General features: G+C 33.8%; 1 protein-coding gene and 1 long non-coding RNA gene across 2 annotated transcripts in view; one reads left to right on the top strand and one right to left on the bottom strand.

The window, feature by feature from the left end:
• The window catches only part of GALNTL6 (polypeptide N-acetylgalactosaminyltransferase like 6), a 1,157,792-nt gene that overhangs the window by 262,644 nt on the left and 876,472 nt on the right, over positions 1–18,676 (bottom strand). The window lies entirely within an intron of this gene.
• LOC111092324 lies at positions 10,766–18,329 on the top strand. Its single transcript, XR_005378556.1, has 5 exons — positions 10,766–10,920; positions 13,137–13,437; positions 15,807–15,939; positions 16,703–16,871; positions 17,616–18,329. It is a non-coding gene; the product is annotated as an uncharacterized LOC111092324 (long non-coding RNA).

Raw genomic sequence — 18,676 nt, 5'->3', positions numbered from 1 at the left:
TATATGTCCTTTACCTCTTTGATTACATTTATTCCTAGGTATCTTATGCTTTTGGATACAATTGTATGGCTCTCAACTCTATGGTAAACTAATACTCGACAAAGGAGGAAAGACTATCCACTGGAAAAAGGACAGTCTCTTCAATAAATGGTGGTGGGAAAATCGGACAGCCATGTGCAGAAGAATGAAACTAGACCATTCTCTTACACCATACACAAAGATAAACTCAAAATGGATGAAAGATCTAAATGTGAGACAAGAATCCATCAAAATCCTAGAAGAGAACACAGGCAACATCCTATTTGAACTTGGCCACAGCAACTTCTTGCAAGATACATCTATGAAGGCAAGAAAAACAAAAGCAAAAATGAACTATTGGGACTTCATCAAGATAAAAAGCTTCTGCACAGCCAAAGAAACAGTCAACAAAACTAAAAGACAACCTACAGAATGGGAGAAGATGTTTGAAAATGACATATCAGATAAAAGGGCTAGTATCCAAGATCTGTAAAGAACTTCTGAAACTCAACAGCAAAGAAACAAGCAATCCAGTTATGAAAATGGCAAGACATGAACAGAAATTTCACCAAAGGAGACATACACATGGTTAACAAGCACATGAGAAAATGCTCCGCATCACTTGCCATCAGGGAAATACAAATCAAAACCACAATGAGATACCACCTCACACCAGTGAGAATGGGGAAAATTAACAATACGAAACAACAAATGTTGGAGAGGATGTGGAGAAAGGGGAACCCTCTTGCACTGTTGGTGGGAATGTGAACTGGTACAGCCACTCTGGAAAACTGTGTGGAGGTTCCTCAAAGAGTTAAAAATAGAGCTACCCTAACTCAGCAGTTGCACTGCTGGGGGTTTACCCCAAAGATACAGATGCAGTAAAATGCCAGGACAGCTACACCCCAATGTTTATAGCAGCAATGTCCACAATAGCCAAACTGTGGAAGGAGCCTCGGTGTACGTTGAAAGATGAATGGATAAAGAAGCTGTGGTCTATATATACAATGGAATATTACTCAGTCATTAGAAACAATGAATACCCACCATTTGTTTCAATGTAGATGAAACTGTAGAGTATTATGCTGAGTGAAGTAAGTCAATCGGAGAAGGACAATCACTAAAAGGTTTCACTCATATGGGGATATAAAAAATAAGGAAAAGGATTATAAGGGAAAGGAGAGAAAAGGAGTGAGAAAAATTAGAGAGGGTGACAAAACATGAGAGACTCCTAACTTTGGGAAACGAACAAGGGGTAGTGGAAGAGGAGGTGGGCAGGGGGATGAGGTGACTGGGTGACGGGCACAGAGTGGGGCACTTGATGGGATGAGCACTGGGTGTTACACTATATGTTGGCAAATCAAACTCCAATAAAATAACAATAACAACAATCCCCCCCACAAATATATATACAGCCCTGTATCCCATATATGTATGCATCTGTGTGTGTGCAAACAACAATGGGCCAGAAGCACATATTATATTGATGGTGCTGGTTAAATTCTTGAGAGAGGAAAGAAACAGAAGTTTTGGGTAAGAGGAAGCCAATGATACTTCAACCTTACGTGTAATGTTTATAAATCGAAAGCATTTATGAAAGCTTGGTGATAATCTTTATAACTATCAGCATGTACAATGATATGAGCATGTGCATTTGTTTTAATTATGCTCTGCACCTTTTTCTGTTTTTACAATTTACCAAAAATTATATTAAACACAATGAAAAGACAAAAAAATACAAAGGATATATAATCTCAACACTTAGTTTCAGTTTGACAAGGCAGGTCACATATGTGTTCAGCTGTTTGTGTGGGGAGTATCACCAGAATTAATATTTATGGAGTATTTCTCATATGCTATGTGGCACATTACCTGATATTTTCTAATTAGTTCATGGATGTCCTGATTTACATGTAGTTTGCATAATTCAGAAAGATAATGTTGAAATCGCTTGATATTTCTACTTTACGGGTGAATGGAGCTTCAAGGTTACACTTGCAGAGCTTGAGTTCTGAGTTTAGTGCTTTGGGTGGCATTTGTAGTTGTGTGGTTTAGTAGCTGTGAGGCTTTAGGCAAGTCTCAGGACCTCTCTGTGCCTCAGTTCCTCACCAGTAAAATGGGGAAGATAACCTGTCTTGCTTTGCAGGGCTGTTGCCAAATCCTGTTACCTTTGTGGAAACATTTTAAAGCCTGGGCAGCACCGTAATACAGTAGTGTCTGAACTTACATTTTATTAATTAAAAAAAAATTGATTGTTAGGGGAAGGAGCAGTGAAGTATGGAATCAGGGACCTGAATTATCTATGTCAGTGTAGCAAACGTTTGCAAAAACCTCAAGGCCAAAGAAAATGGAAATTTTGTTTTCTCTCTGTATCTGAAGAGTGGCCTGTAAGAGGATACATTAGATATTACACAGGGTAAAGGTGTGCCAAGGTCTGACACACACCAGATGTTTAACCAACAGAAGCACTAAAATTAATTATTATTTATACATTTTTACAAAATTATAGGGTCAAGTGAAAATTAATGGAGAAAAGATGAAATTGGAACCTTTTGAGGATAGTTGCTAAGGAAAGAACATCAGATAACAAACAGATAATGTCCTGCCTCTAGGAACATCTCAAAAAAGATCAATTTACTCTCTTAAAAAATATTTTTAGGGATGCCTGGGTGGCTCAGTCTGTCTTTTTGGCTCAGATCATGATCTCACGGTCCTGGGATTGAGCCCCACATCTGGCTCCCTACTCAGTGGGGAGTTTGCTTCTTCCTCTCCCTCTGCCTCTCTTCTCTTGCTCCCACACTCTCTTTCTCTTTCTCTCAAATAAATAAAAAAAAATCTTAATAGTTTTGAAACATAGTTCTAAAGTGGAAGTTGGTTAGTTTGATAGTGTGTAATAGCACATTATAGTCACATGAGAATGGATATTAATATTTTGCAAATTCATTTTTAATGGAAAAGACTTGGAAATAGAGAAGTCAACCTTATATTGTAGCTCCTAGAGAAAGTGTACAAACATATCTTTCTTCTCAAGGAGGCGTCAATTCTTTAATAATCATATGGCCTCATAATTGGATTTTTATACCTTGCATAAAAAGAACTTCTGTGACAGAGTTAGGTCCATCTTATTTCTTACACTTGCAATGGTAATACCATGAGCACTCCAAGTAATATTGTCCTATGATAATTTTCAAAATTTGGACATTTAGAGGAGCTCTGACAACTTGACAAAGAACTTGCAGTTGATCATGAATTTTGTTATTGCTTTTGCTTCAGTCTACTTCGAGTATCAGTTTTCCTTTCCTCAACTTTGTAAACTCTGGAATTAGGTAGATAGAATCACATGCTGCAAATGCACTTGCATGGCTGAACTACCAGAACTCTGGGTGGTGACTATCTTGTTTTCTTATTACCTCTTCATTTTTATAGATGAGGATGCAGCTTAATAATCATTAACAGCTTGAAAATAAATGCTTACATTGAGGATCTAAATTGTGAACCCTTTTGCCTTCTCATTGGTACCCAACTGAAGGGAGATTTATACATGCTATATCTCACACTAGTTAATACTCAGAAGGATGAATTAAATATCAGTAAGTGGTTTAAATGCAAAAATGAGGTTATTGGAGAAAATATAATGAAAATCATTAATGCAAAGCATAGTCAGAATATGTCACAGAAAAAAATAGCAAAAGATAAAGGATACAAGTAAAAACAAATTAATCAAAGTCAGCTCAGCTTAATTTAAATGAAAGTCAGTGCAGTCTCCAGAAGTCTGCAAATTCCAGACTAAAGATATAAATGCTTTTGTAGGTTGTATCTTTTAAAAATCTCAGATAAATGAGTGAAATGAATCAAATAGTTCTCTCAGGAATTTGAGACTATATTCTAAATGTGAGAAAGATTATAAATCTATTATTTATTAAAAATAAAATAAAAATTTCTCCAGGCTTCCACCCATGTGCACCAATGTGTAAGCTCCCTGGATAATATCAATTTTTTAGGAGAGACTAAATGGATGGAACCAGCAAGGATCCCATCCCTTTATCTGATGCTCATGATGCACCACCATTTTTACTTTTCTTAGAGAAATCTCAGTCACATGTTTCCTTATCAAGAAACTTAGATTGAATAAATGATATTCTACAAGTGAAATTTTTGTTTTTCAATTTAGAAGTTAAATCGAAATGAACATTTTATAAAAAGCATTCATCTGTCATCTATCATTTATCTGTCTCACACTTTATGATTTCTTAGTGGCTCCTGATCATCCTCTATAACATTCTTTGATGCTGTAGTAGAATCTGCATGTGGGCAGTGTACTATGATTCAAAGTTAATCCTGAGGAAATAAAAATAGCCTAACTGGTAAGTTAGGACACCTGGGTCCAGTGCAGTCTGAGCCACTACCAAGGGTCTTTCTATGAAGTGACTATTAGTAGCTTCTGACTGTGTTCTGTGATGTCACAGGGTCATGCAGGGGTCTTAGGGGCCACAAAAGATGCCCCTTCTCTCTAATCTGTGTCTCTTCCCATTGAAAGAGCTTTTAGCTGTTTTCATGTTTGTGTGTGTGTGTGTGTGTGTGTGTGTGTGTGTGTGTATGGAGCTCCTTTAAGCTTTTGTTTTGAGTGCTATAGTAGAATCCACAATTCTGTTCTTAATTGTGGGATAGCTGGGGTACCATTATTAGTTAGCTGAAGAGTTCTAAATATAGCAATCTTTAAGACCATTCATCTAGAGAAACATAGCTTAATTTTGTATTTTAAAGTTAAATCAGGAGGCACTGTTGAGAAGATATATAAATATTCATTTGGATACCATAATCAAAGATATCTTTTCATTCTCTTTCTTTTGTGTATCTATGTGTGTGTGTAATAGAAAATGAAGATTTCTTATTATTTTTTATTTTTTAAAAAACATTTATTTACTTATTTGAAAGAGGGAAGGTGCACACGCAGGGGGCGGAGCACGGGGCAGAGGGAGAGAATCTCTCAAGTAGACACCCTGGTGAGCGCAGAGCCTAAGGAGAGGGGGCCTTCTCACAATCCTGAGATCATGACCTGAGTCAAAATCAAGTCTGGAACTTAACCGGCTGAGCCACCCAGGCACCTCATAAGATTTATAATTATTGATAATGACTTTTGGAGTTAAAATATCCAGGATATGGAGGGACTTTGATTAATAAAAGTCTCTATAATTCCAAAATATCTTCCCCAACTCTATTTGACTCCTCAAATTTTAATGTTAGTTTTATACCTTAATTTAAGCTTAAATCTTTAATGAATGCTCGTTTGTTCCTTTTTTTGTATAAAATTCCAGTGCGCTCACATAATAAAAAGTCTTTCTAAATTCAAACCAAATCTCTACTTCTTTCATTGAGTCTGTTCTCCATCTAGAATGTAGATGCCATTAGCATTGGAGAATTGTCATTGCAATTTTCATAGTTAAAGATGTTATTAAATCTTTCACAAGTCTTTTTTTCCAATTTAAACAAACATAGTTCTAAAAAAAAAAAAAACAAAAAAACATAGTTCTTTAAAAAAATTATGGCTCAAGTTCAATCTTGCAATATTTTGTTTGTCTTCTCTAGACAATAAACTGCCTTAGCAAACTAATCCAGACTTTATTTTGATGAAAAATTATAATATAGTTGTGATTTGTTCTATAATAGATCCAATGTTTTGCCAAAGAGTAATTATCAAAGAGTTCTGGAAGTTTAAATAGTGATAGCACTTTTTGCATGTGTTTCCAATTAAGTGTTGTACCTCAGAAAGAAAAGTTTTGAAAAATAAATTGGTAAACATATCAATAGTCTTAAAATGCTTATACTCCAGTTTGAGAACCTTAAGATTTTTTTGTCAAGTGATGTGTCAAAGATTTATATGATAAAATGTTCATGACATAATTTTACATAATTTAAAATACTTCAAAATAATGTATCTAGTGATAAGAAAGTGAATAAATAGACATGCCATATTCATATATAAAATCGGTGGTTAAATTTAATTTTTAAAATTTCATTCCTTTTTATTATATTAGAATTATTCATAGTAATGAAAATTATAGAATGTAGGTGACTAAGTTGAGTGTACTTTATCATACTAATTTTGGGGGAAAATATCTTCACAGATAAAAAAATGGAATGATATGTGTCAAAATATTAAAACTAATTCATTGGGTAGGAGACTGCACATATTTTTTTTTCTTTTCATAGCTCATGGATTTTTGAAGTTATCTAAAATAAGCATGAATATATAGTTTTATAATCAGACATATAATTAAAAACAAATTATGTATGCAATTTAAAGATTTTTTTGTAATATTGAGCACGGTAATTCTACTTCTAGGAATATTTCTGCATCAAATTACTCAACATATAGAATAAATTATACTCATGAAGTACTGATTTAAGTTTTTCTAAAAACATAAGTGTAAAAATCATAAATAATTTAAATCCCAAATTAAAGGACAGTTACACAAATTATATTACATTCACTAAATGGACATCATAGCCACTAAAAATAAAGCTTACAGGGTCATGTATCTCTGTGAGGTAATATATTTTTCAAATGTTAAGTAAATTTACAGTGCAAAATTGAATGTATAATGCTTTGGAAAAAAATGGAGGAAGTAAGCCAATATGTAAACCATACTGTTTTAAACATGATAGATTTTTATCACTTCTCTTTTTTCTATTTTTCATTATATTACTTTTATAGTGCATTCACTTTTATAAAAAAAAACCCCACAAGTATTCAGGCTTCTGGTGTACCTGATAATTAGTTATTTACTCAAGGAGTCAGACAATAATTAATATATACTGTTTTTTTTTTCAGCAAACATCAGTTAAAAAGCTTATCAAAAATTGTTGTATTATTTACATCATTCACAATAGGGTTTTTGGCAAATTTTCATTTGTGGGGTTTTGGCCAGTTCCCACTTACAGGCACTTTTTTTTTTAAGGTTGAGTTGATATGGCTTACTTAACATAATCACTTATTTCTTTTAGGCCACCACACAGTCCATTAATCTAATAATGCTGGTTTTCCACGTTGATTTTTTAATGAAAGAGTTCTTGCAAGGTCACGAGAAATACAAGTACATAGGACTTTGTACCTTCCCTTTGAAACTCAGACAGAATAATTTAACCAACCAAAGAGATAGTTGTTAGCAAAGTTAGTAGACATAGCTGCCAGACTAAAGATGCTGCTCTTACTTTTTCTAGCTGCTTTATTCAGTCATTCAGAAAGATTAGAAATCACAGAAAGTGCATCAAACAAGAGCACTGGCCTTTGTATCTTGTGGATGTGACTAATGGCTGTCACCTGGGTAGTGATTTGCTGTGAAGTCTGAAAATGACGTTCCAGCCTAAACTGTTTATATGATTCCAAAAAGCTCTGGAATAGCACTCCAACCTGTGGCATCCCTTCCTAGTTTTGTCATTGCCTCCTTTGTGGTTTAGGCAGGAAACTAGGATTCTAAGGAATATGTGGGTCCGGATTAATTTTGTCCTTTTCAGAGTCTCATACAATGGCAGAGAAAAATTAGTGAAATCATTGCTGGTATCTTCAAGTCAATATTTTCTTCTACTAGAAGATTTTTTTTCTAGCACTTATGCCCACAATTACCTAGTACCATAAGATAAACTTTTAACTCTGAACCCCAACTCTACTTGGTCTTTAACCTAAACATCTTCACTTAAAAATCATAATCATAATTTTTGTTTATGATTGATTAACACTTGAAAGACTGAAGTTTCAATTGCTTTTGAAATGTGAGTTAGTAATGTTTTCTCGACTCCCCTGTTTTATTCTTAATGAAATACTGGGCTAATTATATTTATATCACCTGTACAAGGTTAGAAGGTAAAATCCTACTATAAAATCAGGTACTCAAATTCAGTATGTACTTTATATATATTATAAGCTCCAGCCAGTAGATCAAATTATTCCTCAATGATACAGCCCTTCATTAGACAAGAAGCTTCTAAGGAATGTGGCATCATAAACCACCACTTCAGGGAGCAGCACTTAATGTCCTTTTTATCACAGTCCCTATAAAAGATTTATAGTTGAAAAGAGGCTCCTTTTTTGAAGGTATATTCCTAGATATTGGATTACCTAGCTCCAGACTCAACTAAGAGAATTTGTTGCCAACTGACCTACGCTGAAAGAATGGCCAAAGAAAGTGCTCTTCCCTGAGAAGAAAGGAAGGGAAAAAAAATATCTTGGAACATCACTAAAGAAAGAAGACAAAGGAAAAAGCAAAAGCATGGGAAAATGCAGTAGACTTTCCTTTTCTTGGGTTTTTGAAAATGTTTGAAAGTTGAAGTAAAAAATTATGACACTTTACTGCGGTTGTTGACGAATTTAGAGAAAATATTTAAGACAATTACATAATAAGTAGGAGAAGCTAAAGGAACATAAAAGGAGTTACAGATTTGCAAAAGTGAAGCAAATGGCTGAGTAAAACCATCCTGATATTGGGAGTGTTGCAAGAGCATTTTCCTGCAGCATTCTAGCCTTGATGAAAGTGTAAGTGCAGGAATCAGCGCCTAGGAGGATTACAGGGTCTTCTGACAGGATTCGCTAACCACTTCTGGACAATAATGTTGACATTATTTGAGGTGGATGCCTGCCTTCTGATTTATTTGGATGAGTAACTGAACAAAGAGGAGATTCAGTTATTTTGAAAAGAAAGAAGTAATTTTTTATTTGCATGAAGACTTCATTTGGGAAGCACAAACAGTAAACAGGTAATATCTTGGATATAATATAACACATATATTCCTTGAAAAGTATATATCTTTTGTAGCAAAATCTTGGGAGTTATGTTATTGAGGAGTGAACTGAGATGAGTATGTGGAAGTATTATTTAATGGCATTCTGTACCAGAAATCTGAAGACCTGTGGCAGATTTAAAATTTCAACACCTGTTATAACTTTTTAAAATTGTGAAATTATCAAAATGCACATTAACTAGGGAATGCCACTGATGATTTTTTACTGCAGACATAATTTCAGTAGACTGATGAGAAAGAGAATTAAAAGTTTTTTATTTTAAGGCTAGCAATAATTCTTTAAAGGTTAATTGAAAAAGAAAAGATCCAATTCACAAAATAACAAGCAAAAATATAAATAAATAAATTTAAAAAACAAGGAATGAATGGCTCTAACTTAAAAATTTTGGGGTTACATAAAGTAAACCCCAGAAATATTGTAAAAATTATAAAAGATCTCAAAATATATCATGTTCATGGAAGGAAAAATTGAATAACATTAATGCCAATTCTTTCCAAATTAAAAGCCATAAAGCCATCTAATATGAAGCTAGGCATTATCTCAGAATTCAGTAAAATAATTGAAAAATTAATTTCAAAATAAATACACTAAAGACTGTCTAAGGAAAGTTTTAAAAAGAAGGATTTTGAGGGGATTAAGAGATAAAGGGGCTTGACTTCCCAGCCACTTAAAATGGAATAACTAAAACAACAACGTGATATTTGTATAATTGTTATGCTCAGAAACACATCTTAGTATAGAAAGTTAGTATTTAATAAAAGAAGCATCACAAATAAATACGTAAAGGGATGGATAATTTTAAAAACAAATGAGACTGAGAAACTTGGTTAGCTGGAAAAAATAAGCAAAAAAAAATCTCACAACAAACTAAATGTCATGTGACTTAAATATTCTAGCTAACAAATTACAGTACCATAAAAATTAGGGGTAGGAGATGTTGTAGGTTGAAATGGAGAAGGATACTCTAAGCATTAAAAGAATGATCAATATGTTTAAATACTGTAAAACTTGTGTCCATGAAAAATCATCATACAGAAAACTAAAAGATTAAAAAAGTAAGAACTACAAAACCATTTAGAGAAGTTTTAATAAATTAAAAAATGAACACCATTCCAAAAGTTGAGAAAAAGGACATTTAGTTCTTATACACTATAAAAAGTGAGTATATCCAATAAAAATATTAAAAAGTTCAGTGAACTTGATAAAACTAGAATATTTTAATGTTTATCTTAGTCTTCATACTTTGATGACTAATGAGTTTGAACAGATCACAGCAGTAGTAAGAATGATAAAAAATGGAAACAAATTGACATCACTGGTATAAGAACTCTATGGACCGACAGGCTTTGGACTAAGCGATATCTCACTTTAATGCTCAATTCAAGTTTGTGTGGTAGATTTATGATCCCTGTTTTATAAAAAACTGAGGCTTTGAAAAATTGATCAATCTGACTAACAACACATTGCAATCAATAATAATGATGGAAAATATTATTATCTTATAGTTATTACAGATTTACTAAGCACTTGCTAGCTGCTTTATGCACATTATTTCCCTGTTAGTCAAACAACATATCAGACAGATATATTATTATTTTAATATTCTCATTTTATTGATGAGAAACTGAAGGTGGGAGTAGTTTTTTTTAATAACATAATTGGTAAGTGGCAACAATACAAATTAAACATAGGAACATCTTGGTCCAGAACCCATGAACTTTCAACTCTGCCATACTCTCTACATGTCTCAAATTGAGTCTTGATGATCCCTGCATTGAAGTCTCTCAGATCCCTGAAGTTCACATCCCTAAAATTGTATTTTTCATCTTATTCCTTGAGTGTGGTGAAAGCTGTGGTCATCTGATCAGAAGCCATCATCAGAAGCCTTTCTTTCCTCTCATCTTTGTTCTAATCAGTCATCTTTACTTTTGACTCCCTCCTAAACAGGCATTCTCCTCTTCTCAAGATTACTGCTGCCTTGGTTTAGGTCAATAATGTATAACCCAGAAATTTCTTGCTCAAGCTAATACAACTGATCCTAACCAGCTTTTGTAACTCTTAACTCACCAAAGAGATCTACCTCCTACCTGTTCTCTACACTACTGGTAAGGTGATTCATTCTGTACCTAGAGTTTTTTTGGTATTTTTTCTGATTATATAATTAATGTGTTTTTAAAGTTTTGGTAAAATAACAATCATGTTTACTATCTATATTCTCATTCAGTTATAACCACCACTAACATGTTGGTACATTGGATATGTCTATGGTATGCATCTCTGGTTTGCTCATTCTCCACAGCAGTGAGTATGAAACTTGGACCTGCTCTTTAATTCCTGTCCAAATCCTCTGGCCACACCCTTTATCTTCCTTCATTTTTTTTTTTAAATAATAGAGAAAATTTACTATCTACTGTCTTTACATTCTGGTTTTTTTCTTGCTCTTCCTTCGTCCCAACATTCCATAGTGTTTCAGAGAAAAAGATGTTCTTCCTTCCATTCATTGTCAATTGTTTCAATGTTCTAAACTTAATTTCTTCCCATATCCTTTTCAACCTGCTAGTTATTTCAATAATAACCTTCAAGAAATCTTTTAATCTTTGGTATATAATCATGATTGATCATTATGCTACAGTTAAATAACATCTAACAATATTGAATGGCACGGGAAAATGCTCCCTAATAAGTGCTGCACAAAACAGAAAGATACAAAATTGTGTGTACCTTACTATGTCAAATATACACACATACACACACACACAAAAATGAAAAGAAAACTTATCATTTTGTACTTTGTAATGGTATCTTTGAGATTGCCTTCAGTAGGAATGATGAGGTCCTAGAATGGCTGAGGTCAGGTATAAGTTCTTAACTAACAGAGATAACGTGAAAGCAATCACTGTAACAGGTACAAGGGTACAATAGAAATCAAGATTATTTTGACACCCAGAAATTTTAGAAGGGACTAATTATCCTTATGAAAGAAATAAATGGGTAGCCTGCTAACTTATTACTTTATTGATGTAGTACAAGTAAGTCATCCCAATGGAGAATTTGTCTCTTACCTATTTTCTGGTTTTAAATCAGGACATAGACTATATCCCCTTGATGGAAGGGAATTGATTCTCATTGAGCAAGAACCATGAAGCACTTCCACAAGCATATAAGACTTCCTCCAAGTCTCCTAAAATGGACTTGTGACCATTTATTATGATGACAAGACAGTTAGGAAGGGAATTTACCAGACCTTTTATTGATATCTGATCATGTGATTTTAATTTCTATGGACCCCAAATGCTACTGTGGCCATCAGTCAACATGGGTCCTTATAGAGGTCACAGGATAAATGGAATTTTAACCTGTTTAATAGTCAGTTCAGAGGATCTGCAGACCTAAGCTTCTGAATGTGTAATTGGAGTAGGCATACTCAGCAACTGGCTGAATCTTCAAATTGACTCCCAGTCTGTGAAATAAGGGTCACAGTTATAGGAAGCTAAGTGGAAGCCCTGAAGCTTTCCTCCATTATAGGGTAATAATCCAAAGCAATACTATATCCCTTCTGGAACTACAGAGATGAGTGCCACATTAAAGATTTGAAAGATGGAAAGTGGTGAATCCTATCATTTCCATTTAATCTGTTTGTTTTGCCAGTGCAGAAGATAGTTGGATATTGGGAAATGATCATGAATTATCATAAACTTAATCATATCAAAACAATTTGGCATTTGATATAGTTGTTTATCTGTCAAATATTTTTTTCCACATAAATGTACAAGGACTTCCAGAAGCAGTTTGCTTTCTCTTGATAAGGATGATAGCACATCGTCACCATCTTGCTCTCTGCTGTAATTTATTTCAGACAGATCTTGATCATCTTAACATCATGCTGAATATCACACACTGGTTCGCTACCCTGATAATATTATGATAATTTTTTTTTGATGAGCCAGAACCTGGGAATTACTTTATATATCTTAGTGAAACACGTGTAGGCCAGAGAGTGGGAATAAACTACAAAATTCAAGGACATTCTCTTGGTAAAGAGTCCAGTGATCTGCAGCATGTCAGAATCTCTTCTTTATAGTGTAAAACAAGTTAAACCATCTTATACATTTACCGCTAAAAATAAGGCATAATGCTTGGTGTGCCTTTTTGGATTTTTAAAGAAATATGCTGTATTAGAATATGATGTTCTGAGCCATTCTTTGAGTAACTCGTACAATTGCTCCTTTTGAATAGAACCATGTAATAAAAATACTAAAAGGTTGTGCAACATGTATAGTCTGCAGTGTAAACTACTCTATCACCTGGGCCTTCAATCCAGCAGGTCCAATGATATTCAGTGTCCAGAGCAAATGGGAATGCTGTGTAGAGAATCTGGCAAGCATCAATAGGAGAATTACAGCACACTCCATGGAAGAAAGTCATACCCTCTTCTGGATATAACTACTTTACTTTTGAGTAATTGATCCTGGATTGCTACTAGGTCTCATTAAATATCGAATGCCAAACAATGGGACATCAAATGACCATGTGACCCAAGCTAGCCATCATGAACTGCAAGTTATTTGGCACATCAAGCCAGAAGTTTGGCAGGCAAAACAGCAACCAATCATCAAGGAAAGGTAGGTCCATACATTAGAAGTAAGTTGTGTAAGGAGGAGATCTAGAGTTCTTACTGGATCTTGCTTAAACTCATTTCTGCAGATGCTTCTGCATAATATGCTAGCACCAACTAAGTGTACTAAATACAGCATTAAATCCTCAAAAAATAGTGTCCCAGAAAATTGTGGTGAAAGGAAATACTATGAATTAGCAGACCTTGGGGTGTGGATTTTGTTGTTCACTTTACCTGGACTGAAAGATGGCCAAAAGGTGTGGACATGCACTGATTCATGGACAGTAACTCATGGTCTGCCTGGATAACAAGGCACCCTAGAGAATTGGAATGCAAAGTTGGTAATGAGTTCTAAGACAGAGATATATAGATGGATATCTTAGAGTGGGCATGGAATTTGAAACTCTTTAGATTTTATTTGAAAGTTCATCAAAGTAAGCTCTAAGTAATTCAGTATGGTGGGTCATGTTGGTTGATTACATTGTACTTTCCTATTACAGTATATACTGGAATGGAATATACATGGATTTGAATTTTTATTTTCTTTCTGCAATGCTTCCACCAACCCCATCATCCTTATACCTATACAAAGTCTTAATCATTACCAGGAAATTCTGTGAGTATTGTAACAAAGAATTTTCCAGCAAAAAGTGTGGCAATTGTAGAGTGACCAATCATCCTAGTTTGCCTGAGACTAAGTGCTTTATGTAAGACTTTTGGTGTTAAAATAAGACCAGGCCTGGGCAAAGTGGGATAGTTGGTTATCCTAGACAGGAACATGCCAGTGGAATTAGCTGGACTTATTTGTATTCTGAGATCAAGAAATGAAGGTCCAGCAAATGTCCTGATGGAATAAGGAAATGTCTTGCCGAAGATTCAGTTATGGTGCCAGAACAGACCCAGAACAGTTAGGGTTCTATATTAGAGATGCAGTACACATAGCAAGCCACCAAAATATATAGTATATGGTACTCAGAGTAAAAATACATGGGCCCTAAAATCAAAGTGTTTTAGTGGGAGTGGTTCCTTACATTATTACCTACTGATTTTATTTATTTATTTATTTATTTATTTATTTATTTATGTATGTATGTATGTATGTATGTATGTATGTATGTAACTTCTCCAGCCCTACAACTTTGGCAGGCTTGGTTTCCAAGGGAGAGATATTTTTACGGGTGGACATGATAATGATTCTATTAAGTAAGCAATTGAGATTACACATGGTCACTTTGGTCTTCTCTTGCCACAGTTCTAGCAAGCAAAGATGGAGATTACTGTGCTGGCTGGGATGATTAATCTTGATCACTAAGGAAAATTATATTGCTACCACATATTGAGTATTCTTACCATTCAGGAATAAAGGTTTAAATCATTCCATTCCTTAAGAACTAAAAGAACCTTAACCAAATGAACATTAGGTCAAAAAGAACATGCAATGGGTGGTACAAGATAGAAATCCTATGTGTCAGTAGTTTTGTGACAAATTAGAGAATTGAGAAATGAACTAGTTATATTTTCTTCTCTGCTTGTTGTGTATATGTATTGTACATGTCAACTAAGTTATTTTTTATTCCTTATTTCCTGTTATTGTTTTATATAGGATTATTGTCACTTAAATTTCAGTTTATTCTTTAGGTTGCAAAATATTCAGATGGAATTTGTCTGATTTACAGGAAAAATTATCATTGCCAGAGCTGTGAATTCCCAAAAATAGCTAAAAGTGACTGTTGGGATTTTATAACTTTTGTTTTCAGAGAGAGATTGATCTCTCATCTCTGTTCTTACATCTGTTGTTCTTACATATAAATTCAAATATATGTATTAGGATCTATATGAATGTTGACAAGCCAAGAGTATGAACTAGGATGGCTTTTAAGCTATTCTCTCTTAAGTACAAATATATTCTTGTATGTAGTGCTGGACTTTAACAGTGTAAATGACATCACACACATACATTTTCATTTCGAGTGGCTTTCAGATAGGTTTTGCCAGTAAAGGGTATTAGCACAAGATTGGAAGGCAGAGGAAAGGAAAAATTCTTTCTTCCTCTTTGCTTATTGTTTCTGTCAGGACTGCCTCAGCAATGACACTTTGCACTCAGGGCAATTGGCTGCAGTCCCCAACTTCTTTCAGTATTTCATGAGGCAGCCTCAGGATGCCCACAGACTAGTAGAAGCTCCACAGGGCTGTTCCTTCACACTTCTAAATTCGGATAACCCTAAATGATCCCTATTTTCCTTCAGCCCACAGGGGAGGAGGAAAAAGCACCAGCTTCTTATAGTCATGATATGGGTTATTTTAATGTCTTCTTTTTGCTTCTTAAGTCCTCCACTACTTGTACAACTAATCTCTAATATTAAATTCTTTCTGCAGAAATATCTACTGTGCTTTCTGTTTTTCTCACTGGTTCCTGACCAATATGGAGGTGAAAAAATAGATCATGTGGGGAGAACAGGGTGTCAACAAAAGAGAACTATGCAGTTGTAATCGAGGAGCCCAAAATATGGTATGAGATGGGCTCAAACTTGTGATGTATGGAAGTGCTGAATTGGTATACTGTACACCTGAAATTAATATTATGCTACTAACTATACTGAAATGGAAAAAAAAAAAAAAGAAAAGATGTGCAGAGAGTAAATGTGGTCTAGATCTAGTAGAAGACTCCACAAAGATTTTGGCCCTTGTCATGGTATAATGAGCCATTGGGATGTTTTGTCATCTGTGTAACCCATAAAGATTAAAATGCACAGCAAGACTTTAAAAAAAAATCATTTCTTAAACTTCTCTGTTCTTTGTCAGTCTTTCCTTTCTTATTTCTAACTTTCCCTTCTGTTGTCTCCATCCTCACCCCCATTGAAAAACTTATTACAGAACATATTTTTTGCTCAAATACAGCGATAATCGGTAACTTATGACTACTCTGTTGGTTCTCAGCGCGACCTAAAGAAATTTCTGAGTATATTTTAAAATACTGCATTTTGAGAAATTTTTGTTCTGAAGAGAGACTTGCCAGGATGGCAGACCTAAAATGAACTGTTCTTGGATTCTGAGTATAATCAATAAAGTTTTTGAGAGTTGTTATGTTTTATTTTAAGCTTGGTGGAAAATTTACCTAGAATTGCTCTGGTTTAGTGATTGGGTAACTTCTTATCAAATTCTTTCGGTTTCCAGGACTTTCTTTGATAGGCTAAAAAATAAAACAAACTTACCTGCCCACCAACCAAACAAACAAAACAAGCAATGACAAATATTATTTTCTTTGCACTCAGCTACCTGAACAATGATGGATCTTAAAAACCATGAACCCTGACTCCCTGTTCTGATGATAAGGTGTCGTTCTGAGGTTTCACAGTGAGTTATAACACATCAGAGCTCCCATTATGCCTTGCAAATCTGACCACAAAATGCACTGTGTCCAGTTTAATAATCAAGTCAAAGGTAATTTTTATTGGAATTTATTTATAAATAAATATTTTCTTTACAAAGTTTCATAAGTTTTTTCAAACAAATGGAAAATTGCAAAGAAAAGCAGCCATCCAAAATGTCACTGATTTACTTAATTTGTGACATATTTCCTTCCACTATGCGTTTAAAAATATGTTTCATGTGTAATCATGTTTTCTGTACTTAAAAAATCATTTAGTATGATATCCCCATCTCAGATACTTTTAGGAATGAAGTTAAGTATAAGCAAACTGGGTTACAAAAATATATAGTAAGAATTTTTATGTTTTAGTAGTTGAATAATATGCCACAATTTATTAACAGTTCTCTCATTGTTTGACATTTAAATTATTTCTATTCTTATTAATGTACATAATGATGTGACTAATATCTTCATGCATATGCTTTTGTTCAAATTAGGATAGATTCTAACAAATTGAGTTACCAGGTCAAAAAAAATATGAAAAACTTAATAGCTTATGATACACTTTGTCAGATTTCTTCCCTAAAGGCCAATTAACATTGTTATCAGAAATATAAAATCACCCATTTAACTGCTTCCTTGACAGCACAGGGAATCATCTTTATAAAAATAAGATTTCTTTGTGCTAATTTATTTGGTAAAGAGCATACCTCACTGTTTTAATTTTAGTTTATTTGTTTATTTGTGAGGCTGAATGTTTTATGATAATTTACTAGCTTTATTTTCTTATTTGTTAATGATCTTCCTTTCTTTAGATTTGGCAGCTCCTGAAAAGATGGGGACAGATGGAAATGGTAGCTGTGTGGTTTCAACTCTATGACTTTTGTAGACTAATTTGGATGGAAGAGACTTGTGAATTACTACAAGTTGTTTCTTGAGCCAGTAGATTTTTCTACGAGGACATGGGGAACTTGGGTCAAAAACCATAAATCGAAATGACACAGAATGGTGTCTGAGAGATAAGAACTTGTAATCTTTGTGACTTAAATACTTTTAACTTTGTTTTATATATGTTTTATAGTTTTCCATGGTTTATCAAGTTTTTAGTCTGTGTGCCCGTAGAATTTCTTTCTCCTTTGACAGAATCATTCATACTTGTTTACTGAAAGTTTATCTCTCTTGGAGAATGATTGCACCAAATGGATGTTGACAGAGATGCTAAAAAGTGATCTTTGTTGAAGACGACCTGACATTTTATCATTGCTTGACATGTCAGTTAAGCTCACCGAAGCAGGGGCTATTACAGATAAAATAGGGACCTTCTACATCAGATAAGAAACATTTTGTGACACCTCTTAAGTTTTTTCTTTCTAGATTGTGTCTGTATCTCAAGATCCTAGAACAATACTTGATATATAAAACACTCCTGATAAATATGTATTGAATTGAATGAATCAAGATAAGCTTCCATTATTTTTATCCTCGGGTCTCAAGAAGTTTCCTATTCACAAAATGACTACATTTTGATCATGTGCTCTTATCAGAATATAACATTCTTAAATAATAATAATAATAATAATAATAATAATAATAATAAATAATAATAATAATTTAAAAAAATAATTGCCATTCTACAGTTAGAACTGCCAGGAAGTGTTCTAAGGTATTTGATGCATTTTATAATTTACTCACAGTATTCTATGATGTAGATACAATTATTATCCCTAAATGTCTAAGCTCTATTAGAGTAAGAATTTAATCTCCTTATTCACTGCTTTATCTTCATGCTTAGAATATTGTGTGGCACATAATAGATGTGTCATAAACATTCACAGAATAAATAAATAAATCTATTTTTCATTGATGAAAAATGTTG

This window comes from Canis lupus, chromosome 25 (assembly GCF_011100685.1).
Source record: "Canis lupus familiaris isolate Mischka breed German Shepherd chromosome 25, alternate assembly UU_Cfam_GSD_1.0, whole genome shotgun sequence".
Taxonomy (NCBI): domain Eukaryota; kingdom Metazoa; phylum Chordata; class Mammalia; order Carnivora; family Canidae; genus Canis; species Canis lupus.
The sequence above is the reverse complement of the archived record's forward strand: the minus strand, read 5'-3'. Positions and strand labels throughout refer to the sequence as shown.